This window comes from Protopterus annectens, chromosome 2.part1 (genome assembly GCF_019279795.1).
Source record: "Protopterus annectens isolate FY-2018-M chromosome 2.part1, PAN1.0, whole genome shotgun sequence".
Taxonomy (NCBI): Eukaryota; Metazoa; Chordata; order Ceratodontiformes; family Protopteridae; genus Protopterus; species Protopterus annectens.
The window spans coordinates 1035823524-1035835386 of NC_056729.1; positions in this window are offsets into that span (position 1 = coordinate 1035823524).

The window sequence follows — 11863 nt, forward strand, 5'->3', positions numbered from 1 at the left end:
GACCTAAGAAACAGGGATATGGGAATCTCCAAAGACAGTATCCCACACAATTTGCTTTTGTGAAGGGTAGATCATGCCTGTTCAATCAACCTGGTTGACTTCTTTAAGTCAGTCACCAGAGCTGTGGATGAAGGCAAGGTGGTTCATAAAGCCTACCTCAATCTGGCCAAGCCCTTTAAAAACATTCTTCACTCAGGGTTCATGGATAAACTCACTAAGCTATGCATCAACCCTTATAACAGTAGGTGGGTTGCAAACTGTCTCACAGATAGAACACACAGTGTGAAAGTAGCTGAGCCCAAGTCAGACTGATGGCCAGTCATGTGTCGAGTTCCACAGGGTTCGGTCCTGGGACCTCACCTGTTTGGTACCAACTTCTCTGAAGTCCATGCCAACATGAAGGGACTTTGGTTGACAATGTTTGCAGATACACGTTGGGAGCTATTAACTACCTAAGTGATGCTGATGTCCTACAGAAAGGCCTCACTGAGACCAATGACTGGTGTCAGAGCCATGGCCTTAAGCTTAATGTCAATGAATGTGTAGTCATCCTCCTTTGGGATGTCAGTTACTACAGGGATGTTACAGCACCAAAAATCAGACACCAGTGTGAAAGTGCATACCCACAACCAATTCCACCACAGTCACAGTCACATGCCAGTAGGTCAGGTGAACAATAGAGTATATGGACTGTGTGAAGAAATGCATAATAGTTTTCCAGTCCCACACTACTCCTACATATAGTGGTCCATGTCTCAGTGTAGTCTGAATCCTGACCGTAGTACAGGACACATCTCAGTCTGCTGCTACAAAGGCATACAGCCAATAGACCAGTAGACACTGGAGCAACATGCACAGTCAGATAAAAAAGGAGCCATAACACTTATATCTACCCCCTCCATAGACAGCCAAAATAACATGTACACATGACATGTGTATGCAATCCCAACAGTCTGGCAACAATCGCCAGACATGCACAGACCTCCGAAATGTACAGTTCACCTCATAATGTACAGGCTCAGGACTGATATCTATGGCCTCTTCCCTGTAACATGTTTGTGGGTCTACTACATCACTGGGATGGTAGGAGGAATGCAGGCAAGAAATAATGCTACTAAATACGTCTGAGCCTCATAGTCCATGATATCTGGACAAAGTCTGACATAATTTGAGGACAGAGGCACAAACACAGGCATAGATTGGACATATTGGTGTCAGAAACCTAGACAGTTGCTGATGTCACTGGGTTTGTTGTAACATATCCTTTATGAGGAATATGAAGGCAGCTATACCAATGGAGTTTAGTATTTACTGACTGCACTCCCCAGAGTCTCTGACTGATTTTCCAAGGACAACAACTGTCTGAGGAACAGACAAAACATAACAGGCAAACATGTGACCAGTCTGTAGACAGCATGGCAGTGGAGAGGTATGTCAGAGATATATCACTGTCAGACATGAAGTCACTCACTAAATGCATGTCCACACAAACCCTGTCAACCTATCAACCCACCATGTATATAACAGCACTGATGATGATACAGAATCTGTTCACAATTCTGGATATATGCCCCCCATGTTGTTGTGCTGTCTCCTGTGAAGTATTCCCACCTACTGTCCATGAATCTGGAGCCCACCACCTCTGTAATGTCCTCACACAGGAAAGTAATAGGGCCAAGGCCCACATGATGGACATCCCATCTGTTGGAGCTAGCAACAGTACCCAGGCCCACAGCACAAAACTCTGTGGGCACCTACATAGGTGTATGGCCTTAGCAATAGTTGACATTTGCACATCTGCACAGAGGACAGACTGAAAGTAGACAGCAAACTTGTTATGCATTAGGATGAATGACCTGAAGGATAAAAGTCTGAAACTAAAATTCATGCCATTACTACATGCCAGCAGTCCTCAACGACATGGGCAAAAAACATAGTACTCTACAGTTAATATAATAATATCATATTAATATCCAATAGGAGATACATAAAAACATAAAGCTGAAGCACCAAGAACAAGATAGCGTAGTACTCAGAGTCCCAGCTCTGCATGCAGAGGTGCATGGTTGGAGTACTACAATAGGCAGTCTAATTTTACATGGAAAAGCAGTGTCAACAGTACTAATTTCATAATACAATATGTGTGGAATCATTTGTCAATGATTGTACTGTAGCTGGTGTAACATGCAAGTGTAAGTACATATAAAATGTGACACTACCCATGTATAAAAAATAATAAATAAAAAAAATGTGATACTACCCATGTATACACAAGTGTCCTGTATAGTATAGTCACACCCCTTGCTACTGTAATGCGAGCACATAAAAGCATGTTATGTACAGGGCATTAAATAAACTTATTACATGATGTCATTACTCTGTTATTGTATGGGAATGTAATGTGAGCAATGGTTACCAGGGCTGAGCTATGCTTAGTAGGATTAAACATTGCTTAAATATGAATGATAACCAGTAGTTAGCTCTGCCAATCATATTTCTGCACTGGTAAGCATTGGTAAGCAAAGCCTGAACAGTTTAAGCGCCTATCAGTTTAACCAAGTTTTAGCACCACTTAGTGTTGTGCAAACCCACACAAACCCAGTTACAGCTGCTTAAAAGTGCCTTAATCAATGTGTATCCAGCAGCCCAGCTTCTGGCCAGTAACAAAATAATCAGCCATGCTCAGTCTTGAGCCTTGGATGCTATACACTATAGTCACAACAATTTACCACTAGGCTATCTTAGCTGTGAAAAGTTAGGATGTTTTTTTACAACATATCATGCAGTACAGTCAGTTTACAATAGGAAAGACACTCTGTGCAATGAGGAATGATTGTCTACAAATATATACATGAAAAAATATGTACATATATAGAGGGATAGATAGATATGTGTGGAGATGGGTCCCTATCTATTCGTCGACAATTCATTTCACTGACACTCATTTCGTCGACAGTTCATTTCGTCGACAGAAAGATGTGCCCCCTTCCCTATGTTAGGTGGGGCTTCTCCCCCCATTCACCCCTAGAGTGGGCTGTGCCCCCCACACCCCCTAACTATATATATCAACTCCAGGTTGCACAACATTGGGGAAGGGGCACATCTTTCTGTCTAATTTGCATTAAAATGAACTGTCGCATTAAAATGAGTGTCAGTGAAATGAATTGTCGATAATAGATAGGGACCTGGAGATATATATATATATATATATATATATATATATATATATATATATATATATATATATATATATATATATATATATATATATATAAATATACATAAATATATATATATATATATATATATATATATATATATTTAGATATATTACCAAGAAATACTGGTGCATGTATGTGTGTGTGTCTGTGTGTGTGTGTGTGTGTGTGTGTCTGTGTGTGTGTGTGTGTGTGTATATGTATATATATATATATATATATATATATATATATATATATATCTGTGTGTGTGTGTGTGTGTGTGTGTGTGTGTGTGTATATAAAAAAAAAAAAAAAATATCCCCGAATGGCAACATCACCGAAACAGATTCAGCAGGGCATACTTGTGCAAAAGTGCTTTTCACCGAAGAAGCACTTTTGCTTAAGTATGCCTGTTGCGGAGATCACGCTACAGTGGGGTAAGGGAAAATTCCCTTTTCCCCACTGTAGTGTGACCTTGGAGTGAGACTATTAAAGTAGGGGTGGGTGTGGGGGGGGCACAGCCCCCCATGGGGGGGGGTGAAGGGGGGCTTGCCCCCCTGCAAAAATGTAAATGTAATTTTTTTTTTAACACACTTTAACGAAAGCACTTTTTCGGTGAAAGTTCTTTCATTAAAACGTGTTTGGTGATTGTGAATTCCGAATATTGAACTTTTGTTCAATAGTCCTAGATCCATATCTATCGATATATATATATATATATATATATATATATATATATATATATATTTATTTATTACACAATTATATATATATATATATGTGCGTATATTTTATATATATAAATATATATATATATATATATATATATATATATATATATATATATATATATATATATATTTATATATATATGTATATATGCATACGTGTCTCTAAATGCCCATACAAACATATGCTGCTGATACACCATCCATAACTGGGGCAGCATGCACAGTTGGATATAAAAGGACCCATGACACTCACATCTGCCCCCAAGTCCAAATAATAAGTGAACAGTACGCTGCTGCAAAATCATGATAGGCCATACACAATGGCCAGACATATACAGTGACCTCTCAGCAAAACAACTACAATGGGTGAAGAAAGTAAACAAAAATACAAACAGCCAGTAATTCACGCAAGTTCATTTTACTCTGATGTATTTGCCAAAGCCTTAAAGGAGTAACACATTACAAGAAATACTTGCCTTAATTAGAAAACGCAATTAACACTTAAGTACATTTAAATACACAACCACTAATTACACTCCTTATTCAACCCCCTTGGGGATAAAGTATCACATTTAAAAACATACATTGTTTCTGTACATAACAATTCTTCTTTTATGACTGTTTGATCAAACCGAGAAACAGACTTTTTCCAAAGCAGTACCTTGCAACCCACTACACTTAATTACATGTATATACACAGCCTCTAATTACACTGCTCATTTAACCCGCTAGGGGATAATGTATCACATTTATAATTTTAAACTGGTTCTGTACATAAATGTTCTTTCATGACTACTACCCCCATGATGAGACTTATTAAAATGTACATCTATGGAACTGTCTTCTTTCTCATCAGTAATATGTCTCACATGTTCTAGCAGTCTAGTTTTAAAACACTTGTTACTCTCCACCACATAAAATAAGTTACAAGGGCATCTAAGAGCATTGTCCATAAACCAACCTCTTGACTGTACAGAGTCCCACATGTTGTCCACCCTTACCCTCATCAGGAATGACAGAAAGAAATAAAGGTAGACCCTAACTATCAACCTCCTACTGTATGGCATCTGTACAAAGCCTTACATAATTTGGGACAGAGGCCCAAAAACATGGCCATACCTGAAATATTGCTGTTATACACTGAGAATATTGCTGGTGTTGCAGGGTTTGTTGTAACATGTTTTTTGAGTGATATAAAGTCTGAAATAGAAATGGATGTTAGCATTTACTGATTACAATCACCAGAGTATGCTACTGATTTGCCAAGGACAACACCTGTCTGGGGAACAAACCAAACATAACAGACAAACCTCTGGCCATTATGTGAATAGACCTACAGTTGAGAGCTATGCAGACATAGAACTTTGTCAGGCCGAAACTCATGCAGAAGAAGCATTTTCAGACAAACCCTGTTAAACAAGCAGTATTCAAAATATATAACAGCAATACCCACATTCTGCCCCTATGTCTTGAATCTCCTCCACCATTTAGCTGACTAGTCTCCACAGGTCTTGTTCTAAGAGGTATTAACTCACAGATCTCCAGGATATCTTTCTCACAGGTAAGGGAAATGGCCAGTGCCTACATGCAGTATTCAGTTAAAGGAATGTGTTGCATGGCATTGGCTATTGGAATAACTACACAGCTGCTCTGCATGCAATCAGCAACTGGGGAACACCAATCAGTGCCCAGGCCATCACATGTTCATGAGCATTACCTACAAAAGACAAGCTGCCATCTATTCAAACCACCTCTGTCATAGACAGTCCATCAGTGCAATGTTGAAGTAGTGTGAGAGAAAAAGGATATATCTGTGAAAAATCCAGAAAAAAAAAGAAAAAAGGTATGTGAAACAATAAGCATGTAATTGAATGCAGTAGGTGGTCTGTAATAATGGAAAATAGGGGTTTGAAAGCATATGTCTCAACAAGACTTGATGTACTGATGCACTGCTGAACAGCACTGATGGCCAGAGCATGTGACTGTCTGTTGTGACTAGGCTAGCAACTGGGATGTTGTATATATCCATATGCCACCTGTGCATATAATTATGATACACATTTTGTCTTGTAAATATAAGACAACTATACAGAACATGTGCAGAGTACAGTACTGCTACAGATGTGTGCGTTGAACTGCATGTTATATATTGAGCTCATACCATTCAACTGTTGAGTGTTCTGCACACTGACCATATGTGCACCTCATATTTGTAGTCATTTATCAACAGAGTTATGTTATGTCTGTCAAATCTTGCCAAATCTGTGAAGACTGACATTACAACATCCCTCTTCATTGTCCTCTGGCTTTTCCAATTCGGGATTGCCACAGTGGATCATCTGTTGCCATTTCTACCTGTCCTCTGAATCTTGCTGTCTCACACCAAACACCTGCATGTCCTATCTCACCACATCCAGAAACCTTATCTGAGGCCTTCCTCACTTCCTCTACTGGAAGCTACATCCTTACCATCCTTTTCTCAATATACTCAGCTCCCCTCCTCAGCACAATTCCAAACTGATGTAATGCTGCCTTTCCAACTTTGTCTCATATCCATCCGACATGGCCTGAGCCTGTCATATACACATTGGTAAGCCTGTGCACCCATGTAACACCCAATGCAAATCATAACATCTGTAACTCAGCCATGTGCAGCTCTGACTCCTGCGTTTTTGTCAATGCCACTGTCTCCAACCCATATAACATATAACATTGGTGGTCTCATTATCCATTTGTAGACCTTACATATCACATTTACTGGTACTCATCTGTCATATATCACTCCTGACACTATTCTCCACCCTCTTCATTTTGCCTGTACTCTCTTTTTCACCTGTCCTCCATATTCCTCATTACTCTGAAATGTTGATCCCAAACATTTGAACACATCCACCTTTGCCAACTGTACCCCATGCATCCTCAACTTTCCGCTATCCTCCCTCTCATTCACACACAGATATTCTGTCCTAGTGCTGCTGACCTTCATTCCTCTCCACTCTAGAGCATATGTCCACCTCTCCAGGGTCTCCAAAAGCTGTTCCCTACTTTCAGTACAGATCATAATGTCATCTGCAAACAACATAGTCAATGGGGACTCCTGTATGATCTTGTCTGCCAACCTGTCCATCACCATTGCAGATCAGAAAGGGCTCACAACTGATCCCTGATGTCATCCCACCTCCACCTTAAACACATCCATCAATTCCAATGCAGACCTCAATGCAGTCACATCACACTTGTACATATCCTGTAACACTCTTACATATATCTCTTCCACTCATGACTTCATCACACAATACCACAACTCCTGTCTAGGCACCCTGTCATATACTTTCTGTAAGTCCAGAGAGACAGAGAGCAACTCCTGATCTTCCCTGTATTCCACCAGTAACAGTCTCAGAGCAAACATCACATTGGTAGTGCCCTTTCCAATCATGAAACCATACTGCTGACCAGTACTCTTCACCTCCCTGAGTAACCTAGCTTCCACCACTCTTACCATAATTTCATGCTGTGACTGGTTAATAGTATCCCTCTGTAGCTATCACAGCTCTAAACATCAACCTCATTCTTAACACCATATCCAAGAACTTTCTCTCCACTCCTCATGCAACCTCACACTTCCCAAAATATCAGTAAACAGTCTGGCTAACACACCACTGCCATTTCCGCTAAATAATCCCAAGCTTCTACAGGTGTGTAATGTGGACCAACAGGCTAGCCAGTATTCATCCTCTCCATAACTATCCTTACATCCTTCTTGTTAAGCAATTGCACTTCCTGATTCACCATACCCACATCAACCAACCTTCTCTGTCTCATTCTCTTCATTCATCAGCCTCTCAAAGTACACTGTCCATGTGCTCAACACACACTCGTCACTTGTGAGTACATATACCTCATCATCCTTTATTACCCTTATCTGCTGCACATCTTTCCTAGCTCAGTGCATCTGTCCAGCCAATCAGTACAATTATGTTCATCCCTCCTTAGTGCCCAACCTGTCATAGAACTCTTCTTATGCCCATCCTCAGCCTTTGCCACCTCTCTCTTTGCCATGCACATCATCTCCTCATACTCCTGCCTACGTTCCTCATCTCTTTGACAATCCCAATCCTTCTTCCCCAACCTCTGTCTCTGTATACTGTCTAGTACTTCCTCAGTCCACCAACAGGTGTCCTTGTACTGCTTCCTCCATCCACATGTCAACCCAAGCACCCATCTAGCTGTCTCCCTTACCAGCTCTGCTGTACTTAACCAGATATTTGTTAGATTGTCACTGCCACCCAGTGCCTGTCTCAAGTCTTCCCTGAACTCCACGTCACAAGCACACTTTTCCAATTCACGCCATTTGATCCTTAGTTCTGCCCCCAAACTCCTCCTCATCTCGATCACCAACGTCATCTCACTTACCAACATTCCCTGCTACCTAAATACACTTTCCCCATCACCACTTTACAGTCTCCAATCTCCTTCAAACTGGCCCTCCTACATTGGATATATTCCACCTGTGCGCATCTTACTCCACTCTTGTATGTCAGCCTATGCTCCTCCCTCATGTTATAGTGCATATGCCATGTCCATCCTTTAGGCAAAGTCCACTACCATTTCACCATCTTCACTCCTTTTAACACCATACATATACCCATGAATTCCCCAACCCCTCTGTTCCCTTCCCCAACATGCCCATTGACATCTGCTGCAATGACCAGTCTGTTACCCTTGGGTACAGTCATCATCATGTCATCCAACTGACGTCACATTTCTCTTTCTCATCCATCGAACAACCAACTTGCATAGCATATGCACTAACAACAGTCATCATTACACCATCAGCTTACATCTTCAGAAACATCATTCTATCAAACACGTATGTCATCCTCCAAAAACACTCTTGGCATACTGTTCCTTCAGCAGAAGCCCTACCCCCTTCCACCTCCAGTCCACACCTTGATAGCGCAATTGTGACCTGCCTACCATATACCCAGCCATGATCCCCTTCCATGTGGTCTCTTGCAACACACGCAGTATATCAACCATCCCTTGGCCATCATATCAGCTAGCCTGGTCCCTATACCACTCATGCTGCCAATATTAACAATTCTTATGCTCAATACCACCCCCTAGCCTTTCCCCTCTCTTCCTGCTATATGACCATTGGACATCCTCCAGGTGATGCCTGTCAGTGCAAACGCTACTGTGCTACTGAATGACTCAAGTATGCTACAGCACTATTGAGACACTGTCAATGCTTTTGTCCCATTGCACCCACGTATGCATGGCATCCTACAGATGTCCTGCTGTAACAGGTTGAGAGGAATGACTGCACAGCAAGAGTGTGACTTTAGTGTGCAATACTGACATAGAACAGACATGTATGTGAGGTATTAGCTATGCATATGTCAGTATGAGTAGGTGTATGTGTCCACCTCATGAAAACAGACACGGGATGCAAAATGTCAGTTAAAACAGCTGTACATGTACACGTGTGCAATCTTAGTTACTATGCACTCAAAAGAGTGACATTTCTACAGCTACTGGTTGTTGCATTGCACTGACACAGCCATGGTTAGTACAGTAAGCCTGATTATCATGACTAAATTGGAGAGGTTTCCATCTGTATTATGACTTTGTGGCCATGCCCACTATAGACAGCTGATTGAACAGATGCATGGCCGTATGGATTCAATAATACCTTACTTGTCATGCCTGCCTCCACCAATGTAGAGCATTACACAAACCACAGATATGGTCCCTATATTGGCTGTACAGGGAAAAGTAGGGGCAGGAACCAACCTGGCATCAAGTCAGCCATTGTCTGAATAAGCATATAAGGTCACAGGTGGATTACCCTAAGGTCAACTATGAGTACAAATTGGAGATATCCACCAAGGACAATCACAAGGTCATCTTCCCATATGTCTGCAATCTTGAAGGCAACATACCAACCCAACCTGTAATGGTGGCCAATCAGATCACATACACAACAACATAGCTACAGGCAAACTGATGCAGGTAGGATTAGGGCAAACATCCACACCTGACTTACCATCACTATAGGTGGATATGAACTACACCCACACCCCTCCCCTCATCACCAGTGAGCAGATACATATTGCCTATTAAAAGGCAACAAATGTAAGTATCCATGTGATGTCATATCATCCCTGTCTGCATCCTACATGAACTCAGGGAGGTGGTCCCAGCTGCTATACACACTGTAGTCACACCAAGCCACAGCACCATCCACACAGCATCTGCATGGAAGATGTCTAATGTCATCCATTTACACAGACCTGAATGAGGAATGACGGGTTATGCAAACAACTTGCCCTCACTACAGGCAATATGACTCATCAGGACCAGGAGTGCAATGCAGGCTGATACTGTGCTGATAGATTACAGGGTTATGTTGTGGTTGTGAGTGGTGGATACTGGTATGGTTGTGAGTATTGGCAACTGGTATTCAAGGTACATGTGCAGGTACTGGAGATACTGTTGGCAAATGTATGAGTCCTGTGATGTGTTTTCCTGTTAATGTCTACCAGGTGCAATGTTACATCACTGGCGGGAGACCTTTTCACCAGCAGAATGCAACCTGATAATGGAAGCCATGATACAGAATCACACGTTACTGTTGGGCTGAAGCCAGCAACATCTGTGGGAGAGGACCACCCTGTGGGATGACCCTGTCCACAGGGTAAATTAGGTGGTGCTGCACACACGTACATATGAGCAGGTGCGGCATCATGCCACCAACCTCATATACCATGCCTGGCAAAGGGTGGCTGCTGTGGCCAGGGACCACCACAACCACAGGTGGGAGCCCAGTCATGCAGCCCCCACTGACACCAGATGAGGAGCTCCTTGCCAAACATGGGCCACCCATCACAGTAGAACACCAGGGTACAAAGCTCCACTTGCTGGAGGTGGGTGGCACACACATAATGGATAAGGATCATGCAGGTAAGGTCCCAGTGGGGATTAGTGAACTACTGTATGAGATATACTTGTATCTCTACAGTATCTACATGCATGTTTCAGGTCAGATTGCAGTTGTAGATGGTGACTTCTAATGTATAGAAGTGCAAATCTATGGTGAAGGACAGCATATTGTGTAGCATTGGGTGCTGTGCTGTAAATGTGCAGACATGCTGCATCCATCCATTTCCAAGGGCACATGTGAGTCTGCTGACAATACCTCTCTCCCACAACTACATAGGTCACTCTGGTCTGCATAAGAGACAGCAGACTGAAGCTAGTGGGTATGGAATTTTCAGTTGTGCTTTGACAATACCCCAGGTAAGTAGAGGGCATACAAGTTACCATGCACACAACTATGACTAATAGCCATATTGCTTTATGTGCATGTGCTCTTGTTGTGGGGTTAATTGTATTGCATCACAGTGGTCATCACAGGGGCCTGTCTGAAGAGAATGTAACATTAAAATCAACTCAAGAATTCCATTCCAAGTACAGCATGTACGTTGCACTAGCACTTATGAAACACCAAGCACAGTAGAATATCTCCAAACCACTTTATTCGTTTAAAAAAACAGTGTGTTCTGATGAAGTCTATAGCATTAGATGAAAGCGCTTAACATTTTGTTTTTTAAATGAATAAAGTGGTTTGGAGATATTCTACTGTGCAATCCACACCATAGCCTTCTACCAGTCCCCAGTTACGTCCCTAGACTGTCAATGCACATTTCTCAACAGTCTGGGATCTATGAAGGTCCAACTCAAGACTGACATAGTAGGAGACTTCAACTACCCCTGCATCACCTGGGGAAAGTAGCAAGAGGATGCCGACCTGTAGATCTTACATATGATGTTGCACCACAGTTGATCCCCAGATCAAACATGATGTAATCAAATGGAGACATTCCTCAGTTCCATGGCTTCATGAAAACAAGATGATGATTACTAACA